This window comes from Telmatherina bonti (assembly GCF_933228915.1).
Source record: "Telmatherina bonti genome assembly, chromosome: 16".
NCBI lineage: Eukaryota > Metazoa > Chordata > Actinopteri > Atheriniformes > Telmatherinidae > Telmatherina > Telmatherina bonti.
This window is the reverse complement of record NC_136614.1, coordinates 20726228-20746164: the sequence shown is the minus strand read 5'-3', so window position 1 is coordinate 20746164 and position 19937 is coordinate 20726228. Positions and strand designations below refer to the sequence as shown.

At 36.4% G+C, this 19937-nt stretch overlaps 1 protein-coding gene across 2 annotated transcripts in view; it reads right to left on the bottom strand.

Annotated features, from left to right (window-relative positions):
- Nucleotides 1–19937, bottom strand: part of usta (uronyl 2-sulfotransferase a) — a 58537-nt gene that overhangs the window by 32791 nt on the left and 5809 nt on the right. The gene's annotated exons all lie outside the window — the stretch shown is intronic.

Genomic DNA, 19937 nt, shown 5'->3' with positions numbered 1-19937 from the left:
CAGGGAAGGGAGAGCTGCATTACAAATTTTGAGGTTGGTGTACTTAAAAACAGCTAAATATACATGTAAAAGTCTACACATATTTCACATTTTTCTGTGTGCATATAATATCCATAAAATAATATGGTGAATGGCATATCTGATTACACCACTCATTATGTTGTCAGGAAGATGTGTAAATGCTCAATTTGAGTTCAAATTTATGCAACTTCTCAGTATTTCGAAATATAAATAATGGCACATCCATTTACTGCTGCAACAACAACAGCCAGCCCCTTATAAACCAACCACAACCGGGCAACTACTTGGCCTGCATTGCTGTACACCAGTTCAAAACTCATAAAACACACACCAGATGTGGAAAGCATCGTGCAAAAAAAATGACTGGGCCCCACAGCTACACAAAAACACCACTGGTGACATCTGTGTCACATACAACTGAAAACAGAACCAAGAATTATGGTAGAAAGTGTCGTTAACTAAGCTCTTTTTTCCTATGAGACGCCACAAACACATATAAAAATTGCACTGGAGAATACCAGCACTTTTCAGATACCAGAGATACCAGCATTTTAGTGGTATTTTAGAATTAGCTGATTTAAAGGATATGGCAGTTAAAAAATAATTGTTTTATGTGCTTTTACAGCATCTACCAACATGTTACAGGAAGGGCAGGGGATCCTGGACAAACGGTTTGAGCATGCTACATTGTAGCAGTTGAGTTTGATAGACATATCACCATTCAGTTGTTTGAAACAGGCCAGTTTAAATGATTGGAGGATTTCTTCATTTCTTTTTGTTTAGGTTTTGTGTTTGAGCGTTTAATTCATGGGCTGCAATCAGAGCAGGAAGGGCGATTGCAATTAACAAATTGTCCTGGAAAAAAATCTCCTACCCTTCCATTTAGGTTAAAAAAAAGGTAAAAAAAAAAAAAAAAAAAGAAAAGAAAAAAAAGGAAGTAAACTCCAAACCTTTGCATTTAATTTGCATAACTACACTGAAAACCAAAAGTAGACTGAACACATGATTGTCAACCTTACAAAGTAGTCTGTGAATCTTTTGACTCTTTGGTTGATGCTTTGGTTTACATACATTTCTGCTTTATCATTTTTCATTTAACTGTTACAGCTTTGGACTTAGTTAAAATGTACATTTAGCTCTACAGTTTTTCTACCTTCATTTTGTCATGCACCTTTGACCTATGAATAAATCTTTATAAATGATTGATTTTTTTAATGTGATTACAGCATTCCCTTTTACTTGATGGGCCGAGGGTTTCTAATATCACTTTAGTGTTGCATAAAAGAGTTAAAATAAATACAATGGCATCATCTTCCCTGTAAAAGCAAGTCACTTTCTGCCCTTCAAATGTGAACTTCTCTGGTAGTAAATCTCTTTGTAATCATTCATCTGTGGTAAAGTGTTGATCATAAGAGATTTTGCAAAGCTACCAAGACATTAAATGTTTGAAAGAGGAAAAACTGTGACACACTGATAAATTGCAGTTACTCTTACGGTTCCAATAAAGTTACTTTGGTTTTGGAAACAGAATTTTTATTTGAGCATCAGTGAAAAGTACAAAGCTCTTGTTGTTTTAACAGTGATAAAACTTATTACGAGCACCATTCTGCAGTTTAGTTGCACATTATATATGTGATTCAGAAAGCTCAGCTTCAAGCTAGATACCCAAAAAGAAAGAGAAAGAGAAAACACCCTGATTTAATTGTTTGTTTACAACACAGTTTCCTTGGCCACGAGCCTAGAAGAATCTTAATTATTTTTTTAAAGGAAAAAAAAACAACAACTCTTTTTTTTCAAACATGCAATAGCTTGTTTATGACTGCGAAGCCTGTTGCTGTGTTTTTTCTTGTGTAATTGTCCTGATGAATTTCTGGAGGCCAAAAAGTGACTTGTTGACATGATATGAATACCAATATTGCTGTCTGCGATGACATATAGCTGGCAACAAAAAGCAATCAAATTGATTTAATTCGCAATTTCCTCTTCTTTCATCATGACAGCAAGCTGTTAAAACTATATATTAAACACACATATTTCAGAGTTCATTAGTGATCCTGCTGAGTCATGACTAAAGCATTCTATATGGGCAAAGATCAAAATTTGGTTTTGCTGTGCAATCATCATAAAGGTTTGATATTAACCCTTTATTAGGCAAGTGACTATTTTTGATCACTTTGTTTTCTTTCATTTTCAGCATAAAACAAATTGTTTTTAAAAAAATGTAACAACAGAATGGAGGTCTTGGTACATACCAGAAGGATTTAGGTTAAAATGTCTAATTTCAATTATTTAGTTTAGTGCCCTATGAAGGGTTAAGGGCTGTGATGAACCACATCTTAAGATCTCTTTAGTATGTTTGCTGCCTTGTCATGATGTTAGCCAAAGAAAGTTCTGTTCAACGCAGCCATATGAACAACTTGAGTGTGAGAAATTCTTGTTAAATAACAAGTAACTTTGCTTCATGTTGAAGCATGTGATATGAATATCTCCTACTGTGTGTGTGTGTGTGTGTGTGTGTGTATTTTCACCATAAAGTTATCAGTTTGCTTTATGTTTTATGCTTGGATATGCATGTAGTCACAGAGAAATAGATTCTGCACGGAGGAAAAAACTTTAATCCTACAGCTGAAGACATATCTGAGATTTAAATACAACCACATTACTCTGTTAATCATTTAAGCAAACATGCTAAATTAATTTGACTAGGTTTTTATTCAAACATTTTTTGAGTTAGAGGAAAACAATCCCATAAAATGTTCGGCCTGTTTTCTGCTGAACTGTTACAAGAGAAAATGTGAGGTTACTGAAAGATGACCTGTTTTTCAGAGGAAGAAGTTTAAAAGAAGAAAGGTAAATATAGCCAATTTCTTAAATATTAAATTTAAACTGTATTTTGCATTTCTGTCTTTAATCATTTCATATCATAAAAAGGAAATAAGACAGCTATAAATGAAAGTTTAAGTCAGCTTTTCAGGCATGATCAGCTATTATGAATGATATTGGTTTGCTATGTTTATCTAAAAAAAAGATCATATCTGATGGATTATAATCTGTTTCCCTGCAACAGACAATCTAAAAATAACTGAGAACAGCATGTTATTTGGCTGAGAAATTAAAAATTTTAGGGGACAGTTTTAAACTGTTCAGAAAACTCAGGTCTTTTGGAGGTTTTTAATAAATACACACTAAGGCTGAGGTAGGTAAATTGAAATCATTTTTACCTGCAGTAATAAAACTGTGTAATATGAACAAACCAACTTTCCAGGAAAATCCTGAATTGTGTTTCAAGTAAACTTGATTTTACTGGGGTTTTTTTTTTCAACAATCTTACTAACTTTAAAGCCTACTGTTGGTTACTTTTCATAAAGATGGGGAGTATTTTGATAATTAAACTAAATCCACTGGCCTTTGCCAAGATTTATGGTCTTAAATAAAGCATGGTATTCTAAGAATAGTGCTCACTTCACTTTTCACATTTAAATTTTAATACTTTGTAGAGAGCCGTTTATGTTGTAATCACTAATTTGTTCTTGGAAACACACATTTTAAGCCAAACCTTTGCTAACTACAGTATGGTAAAACCAGTTTGGTTATTCTGATGTAATGTAAACAGTCATGGGAAAAACAGCCAGACTTGCTCAATTCAGATGTAAAAAACGAAAGAGAAAAAACGAATCCACTTTGCAGCACTGCTAAAGGTTATGTATTATACTGTTGGAAGGTGGCTTTTGTTATTTTTGGAAAGCTAGCTGCTTCCTCAAATCCCGTTTCACATTAGTGCTATGCTAAGCTATTAGCTCCTTGCCAGAGCTGCACATTTAGCACTAAAAATGACAGAAGATCTTCACCACTGTTCTCAGGGAAGAATACAAATCACTTCCAAATGTCTGAAAGTATTTCCTCAAGCTTTCATCTCCTCTGTCTTCTTATGGTTTCCTATTTAAATTATAAGGAGAAAAACAACAAACATGGTTGGAGGCTAACATTATTGTACACATGTAAATCACTGCAGCTCCCCCACCCTGAGGGAGTCTGTAGGGGCGTGTAAAGTTCTGGAAGAGGAAAGGAGCAGAATTGGGGCAAATGGAAGAAAGACAAAAAAGCACGTCCATATGAGGGAGGGATAAGAAAGTAGCGAGTTACCACAGCAAACTATGAATTCCTTAGAGCTCGTCATGCGACACAAGAAACAGATTGTGGAAAAGCAGCTGCCATACAGAACACAGCGGAAATGAAAAGAAAGTAAGTTGGGAGGGTGGGGGGGGTAGTCTGTGAGAATGAAATGGGAACAAATTGTTATCTAATCAGATTTTGAGCCCTCTGTGGAGGTCAGTGGATGAAAATGAAGTGCAATATCTGGCAGCTTTTGCAACAGAGAGAGAAGTCTTATGGATCCACCATGAAGCCCATGTACTCTCAGACACAAAGTTATACACAGCATACACACACACACACACACACACACACATCAAAAGCACAAGAGTATTTTTCCTAAAAGCCCGAAGTGGAATTTCTTCTGTTTGTTCCTTATATCACTTTTGCATGTGACACCAGTTTAATGAAAATCCTGAATTACATTCTGATATCAAATTATTGTTACTGACTGTAGTGATTCAGAAATATTCCAAGTTGTGGAGTGGGATGGAATTTTATTGCTTCCTCACAAGAAATGTTGGCTCAGAGACTCATCCAGCTGTGTGAGAAAGATCCTTGTTTTTTGGTTGATGGCAGGACATGCATGCATTCCAGCGTATACTATTTTAGGCCATGACAGAACTTTAACTGTAACAACGTGTGTATCCACGTGTCAACTTGTATATGGCTAACATTCACATAGACAGATGATATCCTCTTTCACATGTCAGCAGCCGTAGTCTGAGTAAGAGTTTACTGACCAGTACACACGGCAGAGATGGTGCTGTGACTTGGCCCTGCAGAACAAACAGACTGCATAAAGAGGGCCTGTGTGGTGCTAAGTCTCACACTAACGTGAGGGGCAGAAGTGAGAGAGAAGGAAGAGGGAAAGAAGGACCAAAGTAGAGGGTAGGAAGAGAGGCAGGAAGAGAAAGATAGCACAAGGAAGAAAGAAAGAAGACAGGAGTAATACAGATTGAAAACTTTTGTCCATTTCTCCAGTTAAGACTTATAGTCAGAGAAGAGGAGAAAGAAAAAAATAGGTTCTTATAATAGTTTTCGCTTAGTCCTGTCAAATGTCAGACTGTGTTATAAAATATTTTCAAAGATGGTAAAAGTGGACGCTTCATATAGTACGTAGCCCACTATAGCATGCTACTATTCTTATGGGCCCCAACGACAGACCTTTATGTGACTTTTACAGTTCTGTTTGAAAGAGAATGGTGTGGTTTCATGCAGAAATCACCCATTCAGGCCGACAGAATGCTGTATGAAGGCCATGTTGGGTCATTGTCTGTTGATTAAAAGGCTTCATGGTTAACATAAAATGATTATGGTGTTATGATATTTATAGACGTGAGAATACTAAGTGCTTGAAGTGCTGGAATACATAAAAAAAAAGCTTCAGGAAGTTTCTTTCTAAGTCAAATATGAAGTCAGTAAAACATTTTTTTTTCAGGAATATACATTTTTTCTCTTTTTGCCTTTTAACAAATAAAGAAAACTGTTCCCAGACTTGCTGGTGCATTACAGAGAAGCTAAATGCATGAAATCAGAAATAGATTATTTTCAAGAACTGAGTGTCTAGACAAATTTTTAGAATCCTGCACTGTCAATACTTTGCTTATTGTGTTTTTCTGATTTAATTACACAAATGACTTGAAGTCAAGTTACCAAAGTGTTGTGCCCAGTGAGTGAGAATTTACAGACATAATACCCTCATATAGTTGCTAGGAACTGCTTAGTCAGCTAAGACCTTTTCATCCCTGCTCCTTTGTGAGGTGTATGTCTGGTACTAATGCAGGGAATGTCAAAACTTGCCACTTATGGCTCATCATCTGTAGATTTTTATCTGTTTACATGTATTTACTTGTATTTTAAGTATGCTGTTCTTTCTGCTTAGGATCAGCTGAAGAGTCTGCTAAATCTGGGGGAAATGGATTCATTTATATATATATACATATATATATATATACATATATATGTATATATATACATACATATATATATATATATATATATATATATATATATATATATATATATATATATATATATATATATATATATATATATATATGTATATATATAAATTTATATATATATATATATATACATATATATATATACATATATACGTATATATATATACATATATATATATATATATACATATATATATATATACATATATACGTATATATATATACATATATATATATATATATACATATATATATATATATATATACATATATATGTATATATATACATTTATATATATGTATATATATACATTTATATATATTATATATATATATACATATATACGTATATATATATATATATATATATATATATATATATATATATATATATATATATATATATATATACATATATACGTATATGTATATACAGCTTTTGGGTGAAATTTCACATCAAGCCTAAAATGCATTCAAACCTGTACAGGTGAACTTAATGTGATCTTCTCTAAGCTTTTAAATGCACATGTCCAACTGTTAAATGTTTCAATAAATTTTGCACAAGTTGCTGTTCTCTAACAAGGAGCTTAATGGCAAAAATCACGGCAGGTGTGTGATCCTTGAATTGACCAATAAATGTCCTGGTTCAATTAGAGCTGGTGTTTAAACAGTTGTCCTCATCATGCTGTTCACATTTTGACATCATGAGACCAAGACGACACCTAACAATGGAACAACAGTCCCTTGCCATTGCGATGCTTCAAACAGGACGTTCTCAGACAGAAGTGGCCACTGAGCTTGGAGTGTCACAGAGTGTCATCAGCAGGTTGCAACAGAGATATCGAGAGACTGGAAGAGTCACAGAAAGGCCTAGAAGTGGACGTCCTTTTGGCCACATCCCGTGCTGATGACCGCTACATTGTGAACACTGCCCTGAGAAACCGGATGATGAAGGCCACTCAACTCCAGGCACGTTTAAGAGAGGTGAGAGGCACCCAAGTGTCACGTCAGACCATTCGAAACCGTTTCCATCAGCGTGGTCTGCGTGCTAGACGACCTGCACGGGTACCTGACCACACCACCAGGCACAGGCATCATCGTCTTGCATGGGCCAGGGAGCATTTACGCTGGACGAGGAACCAGTGGGCCTCAGTGCTGTTCTCTGATGAAAGTCGATTCACACTGAGCAGAAATGATGGCCGGCAACGATGTTGGAGACGTCAGGGAGAGCGCTATGCATCAGCCACTGTTGTCACCAGGCGAGCTTTTGGTGGTGGCGGTGTTAGTGTGGGCAGGGGTGTCCACTTGGTACAGAACTGCCCTACACTTTGTGAATGGTACAGTGACAAGCCCATACTACCTGAATAAGGTCATTAATCCAGTGATTGTGCCCCTACATGAACAGCACAGGCCTAATTTCATCTTCATGGACGACAATGCTCCTGCTCATCGAGGCCGCATCATCAGGGAACGGCTGTTGGAGACTGGTGTACCTCAAATGGAATGGCCTGCACTCTCTCCAGACCTGAATCCCATTGAAAACCTGTAGGATCAGCTGAGCCGTCGTGTAGAGGCTCGAAACCCTGCACCCCAGAACCTCAATGACCTGAGGGCTGCCCTTCAAGAAGAGTGGGATGCCATGCCTCAGCAGGCAATAAGTTGCCTTGTGAACAGCATGAGACGTCGTTGTCAAACTGTAATTGATGCTCAAGGGCACATGACGAGATATTGAGACGTTCAAATTTTTTGTTGTGGTGTAACTACCATTGTTGTTACCTTTTGTGTTGAATGAATTTTGTGAGATGAGGAAATCAGTAGTGCGTCCTTCTACATAAATGTCTTACTTTTATGATATTATATCACTGTAGCATGAACATATTGCATTTTCCATAAATTTCACCTGAAAGCCAAATATCCATAACTTTTTGTGAGTAGTGTATATACATAAATATATATATATATATATATATATATATATATATATATATATATATATATATATATATATATACATATATATATATATATATACATATATATATATATATATATGTATATACATATATATATACATATATATATATATATATATATATATATATATATACATATATATATATATACATATATATATATATATATATATATATATATATACATATATATATATATATATACATATATATATATATATATATGTATATACATATATATATACATATATATATATATATATATATATATATATATATACATATATATATATACATATATATATATATACATATATATATATATATATATATATATATATATATATATATATACATATATATATATACATATATATATATATACATATATATATATATATATGTATATACATATATATATACATATATATATATATATATATATATATATATATATATATATATATATATATATATATATATATATATATATATAAATATATATATATATATATATATATAAATATATATATATATGTATATATATATATATATATATATATATATATATATATATATATATATATATATATATATACCTTTAGATACATACCTTCTCCAAGACACCTGAATCAGATTGCTGAATTCCCATCATCAGCATGTCATCCAGCTCTGCAAAGGCTTGGTAACAGGACTGTAGATACTAAGAACCGAACTTAGGCACCCCTGGTCTATCCTATTAGAATTTCACATGTAAGTCATGACTGCTTTTGTGATGTTGTCTGCTTTCACTCAAGAGTCGACAGTAACCTCAAGCCTCTCACTAATTACACGATGGACCATGGCACAGCCCTGGCATTCATGATGCATCATCTATTACATAAAACCCATTTGACAGAAACAGCAGTCAGGCTCCATCTTGGTCAGCAGTGATGGTCCGTGCCAGGTTAAACCGCTGTTGAACCAAAACTAGGACACTCCCTTGTTCTGTTCTCAGTTACCTCCAGATATGTGAGCGTGCATGAGTGTGAATTTGTATTATAAGGAAAAAGCATCAAAATAAACATAATATTGTTTGTATTCAGTGTTTGTGCTTAAGTATCTCTAAGGGGGACCACATAAGAGGAAAATGTGTGCAAACATGGGAAAGAGTATAAGAACATTTTACAGTGTCCAATACCAAAAGCTGAGGGATTTACTTCTGTAACAGACCACCTTGTACCCCATGACATCATCCAAGTGCCTCCTGAAACTTAATGCATAAGGGACAGACAGTAAAAACACACATTTTTCATCACACACTTTTTTCCTTCCCACAAGGTGCCAAATAAAGCGCATATGTCATGTGTTGAGCATATGTTGGTGATACTGATGTGTCCCCCTACAGTAGAGAAGTTAAACAAACATGTTGAAGTATCACGTATCATGACTGCATAATCAAAAACATTCTCACTCTCCACACTTCCAAGAATCCTGACTAAACCAATTTTTATAAAAGATGTTAAGGTATTTATGTATGAGAAGTAAAAAACAGTGACAGTGTTTAAACAGTTTGGTGATAATGTAGTGACAGGCGTTTGGCAGTAGACTGGACCACAGCATCCTGAAACAGCCAAAGATCTACAGCTGAGATGATATTTCACTCTTATTAGAACAGCAAGGCAGCATGTAGATAGTCAGTTTCAAAAGAGGATGTGCACTTCATTATCTATCAGTGAAGATACTTAATCAGATATAATGATGCTACCGGAGTGGAAAAACTGTGAGATAAGTTTATCACAAGACCAGATGACTCCAATTATATAACGTGTCCATATGCAGATATTCTGCATGAACAACGGGACAAGCACAATTTAAGGCTAGATGTTCACACGCTGCATTAATATTAGACATCCTGTTAGTTACTCTATTTTAGAGACGCACTAACAGGAGAAATAGAGCTAGTTTAAAGAAATAATAGCCTAAGGTGTTTTGGGGCCAAAGATACGCTAAAGTGTGTTGGATGGTTTTGAGAACGTAGGTAAACTTCAAATTGGTAGTTACCACTATCATTCCCATATCTTTATTATTTTAATTACTAACAGTATCTAAATGATTATGACTTTTTATTTTTCTTTTCTATTTATTTATCATTATTATTATTGATTATTTCATTTATTTATTGCAAACCAAAGGGCTGTATATGTGTATGTTGTTTATTATTTGCATAATTTCTTTGTCTCAATCATTTGTTTCCATGCTCACCTTTATGTTGCGTTTTGTTTTCCCTTCTCTCCCCTGTTAGTATGTCCCATCATCCTTTGTTTTGTTAATTTGTAAATGTACATCTGATCACCAAAAAATATAGAAAAGTAAACATGTCTAATAAAAGAGGTGGACACAATAATCTATAACTGACACAAACAGCACTCCAACATTTTTCAAGTATATCAATGAAATAGTAAGGAAGCACGTATGAAAGATCAGTGCTCTCTAACTTTTTCACCCCATTGCTAGTTAGTCTGGAAAGGCAAATATCAGTGAAGACTTGAACAATAAGCCTTTAAGCTACCAACACTCATTAAATCTAAACAGTTATGATAAAGAGGCTGTTCATTATGCTAATAAAGGAACAGATGAAGAAATGCTTCCAACCCTGTCATACTTGCTCTGACACAGTTCATGCACAGTTGCTGCAAAGCCCTCTTCAGTCATTTCCTCTTTACCAACCCCTGTACTTTTTTGTTAAACACTTGTAATGAAACCCAAACCACAACCCCTAAAGAGAGGCAATGAAGAAATATACACCTATTACGGGTCATTAGGTACCAAATTTTCTTCATAAAGTGGGTTTCCTTATATTAACAGCAAGTAGTCCTCCTGTTTCTGTCATCATGGGCCAGAGGGAAGGCATCTGGAAAGGCTGGAGGTGCTAAATCTGCCCCTACTACTGTGTTGATGTAGAGTTTCATGGTGTGCTGCATCTCGGTTAGAAGCAACACAATGAAACCCTGCACTGTATCCGCCCTGCTAAAAGGCCCTCTGCTGGGTCTGACACATCCTGTTCAATAAACATAGGAAGGCAAAAGCAAACAAATACAGCATCCACGTGGCTCTGACATTGATTCATTCACATTGGTTCAACGTCAGCAACATTACAATGGTTTCTCCCTCAAGATTGTCCTCTTAAAAAGATGGACATCTCTTGAAATTCAGTTTAAAAACACTCACCTCAAACAGAACAAGCCATGGGAGAAAGTAACCAGCTTTCATTTACAAGCACCTTCTGATGGTCAACTTTGTCATTTGAGGGCAGCTATGACGACAGTCTTAATTGTGGTCAGGCAGAGTGGCCTCTAATGGCAAACTATCAAGCATACTCTGCCACTAGCATCCATAAATGTAGCCTTTGCACTTGTCTTTTAGAACGCCTGACAAATAAGGGCCACGTTGAAATTTGAGATCTATATAACTAAAGCGGATGGAGAAAAAAATATTAATAACATCTCCATAACATACGCCCAATTTTAAACCATTAGGTTTTGGCTGGATCCTACATACATGTTCATCTCAGCTCATCCCTCATACTTAACTGACGTCAGCACTAAGCCACACACTGGCTCTGCTCATGCTCATGCAGTATTTGGGGTCAGTTATGGTCATTTTTGCCCACATGCTGCTGGTCACAGTTCACAGAACCAGACAGTCTACCCTGACCTGTAATCAATGTGTCAGATGTGAGAGTTTGTGTGGGCAAGTGCATTTAGCGCTGCCTATAAATAAGCAGGAAATCTGTCCTCATTAAGACTTTGATCCAGGAGGCGACAGTGTCAGAGCAGGATTAAAGAAAAAGCAGATAAAGGAAAAATAAGGAGAGAAGAGATAAAGGAGCTAGCAAAGTACAGTACATCTGGTTAATGAGGAAATGAAACCTAGCAGGACTCCGCACTTCCTTCCAAGAAAAGCATTTAATGATATTCCACAGAACAGAAGACAACCACACACATACAACCTCCTCAACAGTCTGGGGCTCAGTGGAATGGGCTATCTCTGGAGCTGCATGGTCAGCAAAGACAGGACCTGTTCTGTGGAAAAAAAAAAAGACCTGCACAGGCCTGATTTCTAGTGCTCCCTAAATTGCTAGGCATCAATTGTGCACCAAATTATATATGACTGAACAATGTGCATCTGCATTAATTAATGCATTCACATGAGTTTGGAGCAGACTGGATGTTTACCAGTCAAAGCACCAGTACTGGAATTATTTTATTCTAATTACTTTGGAATTATTATACTGGAATTAGGAAACTCTAATTTAGAATAACACAGGATTTTGCTTTTATTTATTCACCTAATAAAATATGCATTGAATCTAATTTAGAAAATAAATGGATATTCTAGATAGCTCTGTGTAAATACTGGATGGTCACTTTAATATGGGAATCTTTGTCTGATATGTTCGTCAAGTTACTCCTTTTTTCCAATGTGGAAATTGCTTTGAGCATATTGAAACATTTGCGGCTGATCATCAAAGAGGCCACACTGTGTATGCCAAGTAGATGGGAAGGGAGTTAGCTAACATGCATGTTAGCTAGATGCTAACATGCTATTTGTTAGCTGTGTTACTTACAGTTTGCATTTTATTTCACATGTGACTAAATGTTTTAAATATGGGCTTCATGCCTTTGAAAGCTGCTCAGCTTTTTCTCACCATGCCGCATAAATATGTTTACATATCAGCAGAGAATAGGTGTGTTCATGTTGGTTGCATTCCAGTTGTTGTTCTGCATGTTGGTTCATGGTCACGATTTACTGGGACAATAAAAGGAACTTAGCCATCAACAATAACATTCATCAGACCTGTGTGAGGTGTTAAAAGTCAAAATGTATGCTGTAAAAAGAAAAGGTCCTGTTTTTTGCTAATGTTCCATGCTTTAATTGTGAGAAGCTGTTCAAAGTAATGTCTCTTTCCCAATTGTGGTGAAAGGTTTTATCAAAGCTATCATATTGTTATGACATATTTTTCTGGATAAGTTTATAGATCTATAAACTAAATGTCTTGTATCATTGGGTGTTGTTGTTGTTTGTCTGAATGTATTGTATTTTGACTTCTCTGTATCCCACAGCAGACTGGCTTATGAAGTGCTGGATTCTGAGAAGCCAGACCTTAAAGATTGAGCCTCTCTGTAATTTAGCAACGTGGGCTAAGCTCTGCTAGCTGGCGGTCAATGCTTTATTTTAGCCTTTCAGAACCACCTCATTAGAAATGAACAGCTAATTATAGACACAGCAACACTTAGCTACACATTTAGTGAACAATTTTTATTACAAACTGCGTGAGGCAGATATTGAAAAGTTGTCACGTAATCTTTAACAATCAATTAGAGAAGCTCTAAGATGTTTGAACACAAACATGTATGGAAAATATAGAGCTATGTAACCATTTTCACTCAACTTCAACTTCACTCTTCATTTGACATCCCGTTCTCAGGCACCTCACACGTTCTGTTTATTATCTTCTCTCAGACAGACAACTGTATATCTGTCAAATTTATCTTACTTGAACCATCAATTATAGAAAGTTGGCAGTCTAAGTACATAATTTTCATACCGTAAGTGTTTCTACAGACTGCGCAGCACCTAGACAGAAACACGAGAATCTGCACTCATGAAATCATAGATTTGGTAGCAAATGATTACAGTCTGCAAACTGAGACACACATAAAACAAGCATAAACTGTAACACTTGCAACCCACCAGGTTTATGATTCAAGAATGATACAGAAAAGCTCAAGGAGACAGAGGCTTTGAAATCCTGTGGTTGGGTATGTAATGGAACTGTGTGTTGTGATTAGAGACAAATGTTCCCGCTGGCACCACACAGCCAAAGCACCCAGCGGTACTGTGTGTTTGACATACGTTTGCTACAGTGCGCAGGGAAGCACAGAGGGGACATCTGTTCACTCATACTTTGCTATCCAGGAAAGAATTTTTACATGGAAGGAACAGAGGGAAGTGGAGTGGGGGGGTGACGGTATGGCATGAAGAGGAAGTGGCCAGAATCTGATGGAAATGGAAAGAGTAAAATGAGGCAGGATAAATGAGAGGAAACTGTGGCAGAACTTGGGGTGACAATTTGTGGAGAAAAAGGCCGGAGCTACTTTTTTGGGGGAGTGATAGTCCAGCTGGCACAATTTCAGTCAGGTCCAAAACAGACTGGTGTAGCAGAGCGGTGTGGCTGGGCCAAGAGGCGTGGAAGACGTTCTGGGCAGGCCAGTGGAAACACTACACAACCAGAATAAGAGGCAATGGACCAAGCCAGACATGAGATGCAGTTTGTAGGAATAAGCAGCAACCACGAGAGCTGCCCATTTAACCTCGAGCTGGGTTTATCCGAGGTCCTCACATGACCTTTAACCTCTTAAAAGTTTGAAGTGATACTAGCTTATTGTGGCAGTCCGCATTCTTTAACATGCCAGGCGGGCTGCAAAATAACTACAGTAAAACATTTCAATTTCAGTCCATAATTCTCTCAAGCATGCAGAAATGCAAGGCAGAAACAACCCATTACTTTCCAACCATGCAATTAAGACCACTAACGATGCCGGCTGACTGCTCCGCAGAACCAATCCCATGCTAAGAATAAGGACTCGGCCTCAGACTGGAACGGACAGGAAAAAGAACAACTTCTTGGAAGTTGGGTGTTGGTGTGTTTTCTTTTTTTTTTTTAAAAAAAGTCTTTGTTAACTTTGGACTGGGCTACTTTCACTCATGATGTGTCCTAAAAACATCTGGAAAATGTGGTTTCTGCAAGAGACCAGATCATTTGTACAAGATTACAACTTCATCTCAGAACTGAAGCGAAGCAGTGAGCCTCAGCTGGGATTTTAGTCCATAAAGCAGATGCTGTCCGGAGGGTAACATGACAAAAAACCTACAGATACTGAAGACTTGGTAAATAAGGTAGGTGATGGCAAGATGTTGATTTTAGGGCTGACTGTAGTATTTTGCACTCCTCTCTTTACATTAGATGGAGCTGCTGAGAGAAAACTGTAAGAGCATTAAGTGGAGGAAAGCTACAAAGACAAGCAGTTCCAGACAAAGGTGGGTTTCAGAGGAGGAAAGCACATTTTGAGACAGATGTGAGACATTTGGCAAAGGCAAGTGTCACGAGAGCAGTGGAGATGTGGTGTGGACCCAATTGCAGAGATGAGGGAGGCCGGTATGCAGAACTCAGAACGATTTATTTTTAACCCAGGAAACTAAGAACAGACAAACTAACTGAGGTACAAAATGATCCAGCAAACAATGAGTGAACATGAGTGGTATAAATACACAGGAAAAACCGAACGAGAAACAGGTGAAACAAATGAACTAAATGAACCCAGGTGAACCAAATCAATGAACAGGAAATCTAAGAAGCTAACCAAGACAGGAAAAACTACAAAATAAAACAGGAAGCCCAAAAACAAAGCACAGAAAAACCCAAATCATGACAGGCAAGGTTTGCTTTTCAGATGGGACAACCACAGTCAAGCTGGATATTTGACAGAAAAATAAAATAAAGGCTGATAATGTAAAGTCTTCGGTCAGCATGTTTAAAAAAATTAATAAAACAAAAGAAAAACAAAGGGGAAAAAAAAGAATATTGGAAAGGATTTACTGCACAAACTGCCCAGGCAGATGTTTTATAAGTTTCCATTCATTTTAATTCATGTCTGTCAAGAAGGAATAGAAAGGAAATAATATTTTTAAATCAAAACCTGTCAAACGTCAGTGTTTGTGGTGATCTTTTTTTAAGCTGTACTGTATCTCAGTTGCCTCAATTGGGGCTTACAGAAACATTGACCTGTTGCAAAAGACACTGATTAGACAAAGCTGTTATTTGATCTCTAAGTTCTTCTCTATTTAGTCTGGCCATCAGATTTAAAGAGCAAAGAAAAATAAATAAATTCCATCCAGTATGTGAATTTCTTGTATGATATCAAAAGCAGTAAATGCAGAGATTCATTGAGGGGAAGTTAAAGACCCCATAGTTGTTATGTTGTTGTTGTAAAAGATACCAAAAGAAAACCTTTTGATATCCTTTTTTACAGGAAAATAACTTCTAATTTCAACATCTAATCTAAGAGCTCAGTATGAAGATTTTACAGCTGTAAATGTTTGCAAGTAATCTCAGTTTGCATTTGTAAATCAAGTTTATTTGATCACATAACATGGCAACTGTGTGTGGGTTTCATGGTACTCCACATATTACATTATGCCTTGTTCAAAGTTGATTTATCTGAAGTTGATTTAAAAGGAAAACCTTAAACATTCAACAGACTCACACAGTGGGACATAGCTGGAATAACACCAACAAATTACTATACAAGATATAACAAGATCTTATGTTTAGACAGAGAGGAAAAACGTATTAATAGATATGTATTAAATATCTTGTAGCAACAATTTCATAGCATGTCAAAGCATGAAGCATCCCATGCAGAATCCTTAGATCAGACAACAAAAACATCCTGAGCTGTACAGAACTTGCTTACAACACTTTTTTATTTTCCACTACTCAGATTATGTAAATAAGGTTTCATTTAGAGTCATGTTTGAGGACAATGGGCAATATTCTCTCTCTTTTGGGTCTGTTTGTTGCCACTAGGCAGCAACCTCCATGGTGTAAAAACTAAGATAATACAGCCCCAAAAGCACTGAATAGCGGTTTGAGGTCAGCTGCAAGTCAATCCCTAGAGAAGACTCCATTAAACTGCCTGACTTTACAGCAGAAAGAAATGCGTACAATTTGTCACAAACAGCTTTGGTCTCCACAGTTAATCATCAAGTTATAACAACTGTATGTGGGCTGGATTTTCTTACAAACTATTGTTTTAATTACTTCAGTATAAAGGTCTTAATGCATGCATCGTTAAAGGCATGGCTGTTTTAAGTGATGAGTGAGTTCATCTAGAGGTACAGTTCTCAGACAGGTTCATCCATAGTGTGCAACACAAATCATGGCAGTCAAAAGATATGTAAATCTGTCATGTACAGTCTGTGGTCCCCACCACCTCTTATGGGAAATATGGATCTCTAAAGCTGTTACATGCCTCACTTACCTGGCGGGCCAGCTATAGTGAGCTGGTCTGAGTATTTTAGCTGAAAAGAGCTACCTACTGCACCTGGAAATGGGACGAATGAAAGGGGTGCCAGAAACCTAAAAACTGAGCTGCACGGTTAGGTGACACCATAATAGTTTGTAGACTCACCGCTACAAGCAACTCTATTGCACAAGATGTTTCTAGAAAACATCTGAAAACTGTTGTTCAACTCAGCTGAACCCAAAAAGGGTAAACTTTAGACCACATAAAACCCAAAAGTCAATTCCAGCACAGTTCCCCAAAAGAGCACACAGCAATTTTACAACATGGGCTGGGCATTGCAGCTCTATCTGCCCTGCTATATACTTATGGCTGCTATTTTAAAACACTATATTTTTTCCACTGCCATGAAATGAGGGGAGCAGACAGAGTTGTGGTAAACTCATCCGAAAGTAAAGGCAAGCTGAGTTCCTCGAACAAGGTATGTCACTGACCACCAGGCAACATGTTTCTGTTTAATGTAACAAGCAATTTATTGGGCTGATGTACTTGCCACCCCAAGTTCTGCTCAGAAAAAGCCTACGTCTACTTGTCGGACAAAATTGGAAACTAATCGCTTGACCACACAGACCTGCTGTTAGACGACAAGTGTATGCTGTAAATTGCCAGATTATCGGGAAAAAAGAGCTGTGGCAATAAATTGAGGAATGCGGAGTGATTTAACACTTGTCAAAGTGACGAAAGAAACTTTCCAGATATGTTACCAGCACCAGGGCACAGAGATAAGAGGAAGGGCAAGGCTGATTTAAAAATGCTCATGAGGCAGGGTGCAATTATTGTGTTTCTAATCCTGTCATGAAAGAACTTGGATTCAGATTAAAGGTTTTGTCCTTCATGAGCAGGGCAGAGGTAATTAAAATGGCCCATTCAGTTTACATGGACTAAACACTTCATTTTCTCATAAAACATCTGTTCATTCTGGCTTTGATATTTCCTAAATGACGGTATATATAGTATAATCAACTTTTTTTCAGCAAAATCAGCTGAGGTAACACCCAATGGTTTTCAGCTACCCTACTATTTACACACCACCACAGGTGCTGACAGGAGTCCTTTAAGTTACACAAAGATCTTAGAAAAAACATCCCACTTGCAGGCTGATTGCTCTTGACTAAAACAGGCACACACACTTAATCAAACCTTACAAGTTTGTTTACATTCCAAACATGACTGATGATGGGTTTTTAAACATTTTTAAGTATTGTATTATCAATTACACTGTTTATTCAGTGCCTGCATTATGAAAATGAATGTTCTCTTTTGGAAAATAGCAAAAAACAACAAACTGATGCGCAACTTGTTCATAACAATGCATTGAGTTGAAATGTTATTTGGTGTGTGTACAACATAAACCAGCTAGCTTCTAATATGTAATCTTTGACATGTAACTTGGGATTCAAACAATATCAACTAAAGTTTCAGGTATTTTCATATTTGGGCTTAAAACTAATCACATGAAAAGCTCCAAGCTTCTTAATAAACCATTTATAGTTAAATTATAACACAAAGTTTAACATGTTAAACAAAAACAGCTGTTTTATTGGAATTTATGTCACCTTTGCAGATATAACTGACACTACTTCTGCTAAGGTAAAACATTGTAATGCATAAATTAAGCTCTGTAATTAACACAGCACGACATATTTGTAATCACCAATAAGTTTTGAGAAAATTATGGTAATTTAGAGTAGCAACACATTAATTTTGCCTTTGCTTTGTAAAGCTCTTAAAAAGTGCTGCATGAAATTGGAACATGTTTGTTCGAGGTATTGTGCAAGCAAATCGTAATCAAGAAATATTAAAGAAATGAGAATTATTGTGCATGTGAATGTGTACATTCCAGCTTTATATGTTGGCTGTTTCAATATCATCTAAAGACATTCCTCAAAAGCAGAGGCCGTGCATGGTCAGTATCGTAGCACACAGTCACAAACCATTGCCCACAAATTAGTCTGGCATTTCACTTGGGTTATTGTCACCATTACTCAGCGAGCCCAAAACAACAGTTACAGTTTAACAGCAGTGATGCATTGGTAATTTTCTTTCCCTCTGCTCCCTTTTCAAGTGGTGAAAACAAATACACTAATGAAAGATAATTACTCTGTGTTGTTTTGGTGTTTGCTCGTCTCTCTGGAGATGGTAGTAGTAACCTCTCAGGCATGCAGAAGCTAATTACTAATGCTCATCACTGTTGTTTTATATAATGACAGGGACGACAAATAATTTCATATTGTAATAACAAAGTTATTAAATAATATAAAGACAATCATTTATCATCACATGTTCAAACAAATACTACCCCCCTTCTGATATGATTAATGTTTTCCATTATTTGGAAGCAAAGTCAAAGCTCTGGAAGTCTGTCGTATTCCATTGAATAAAAACTATTATCCGTTTATTGACCCTTAAAGACCCTTAAAGTCAATTAGAAGCTGGCATGTATGAGAGAAAGCAGTTCAATAAACAGAGCATGGCTCACCACTACTCAGCGGGGAGGACGGTTTGTTTTACCAACCTTGAGGAAATTACAAGCAACCTGATTGTTTTGGCATTTAGGTTGGTTGGGATGCAGGTCCAAAGTTGGTTTTTTTTAGGGGTCTGTTAGAGGTTACACTGAGTTTTCCTCAACACAAATACATCGTAAGTTGTGGTGGAGGTTGGCCAAACTGTCCTACTTCCTAATGAGCTCTGTCAGC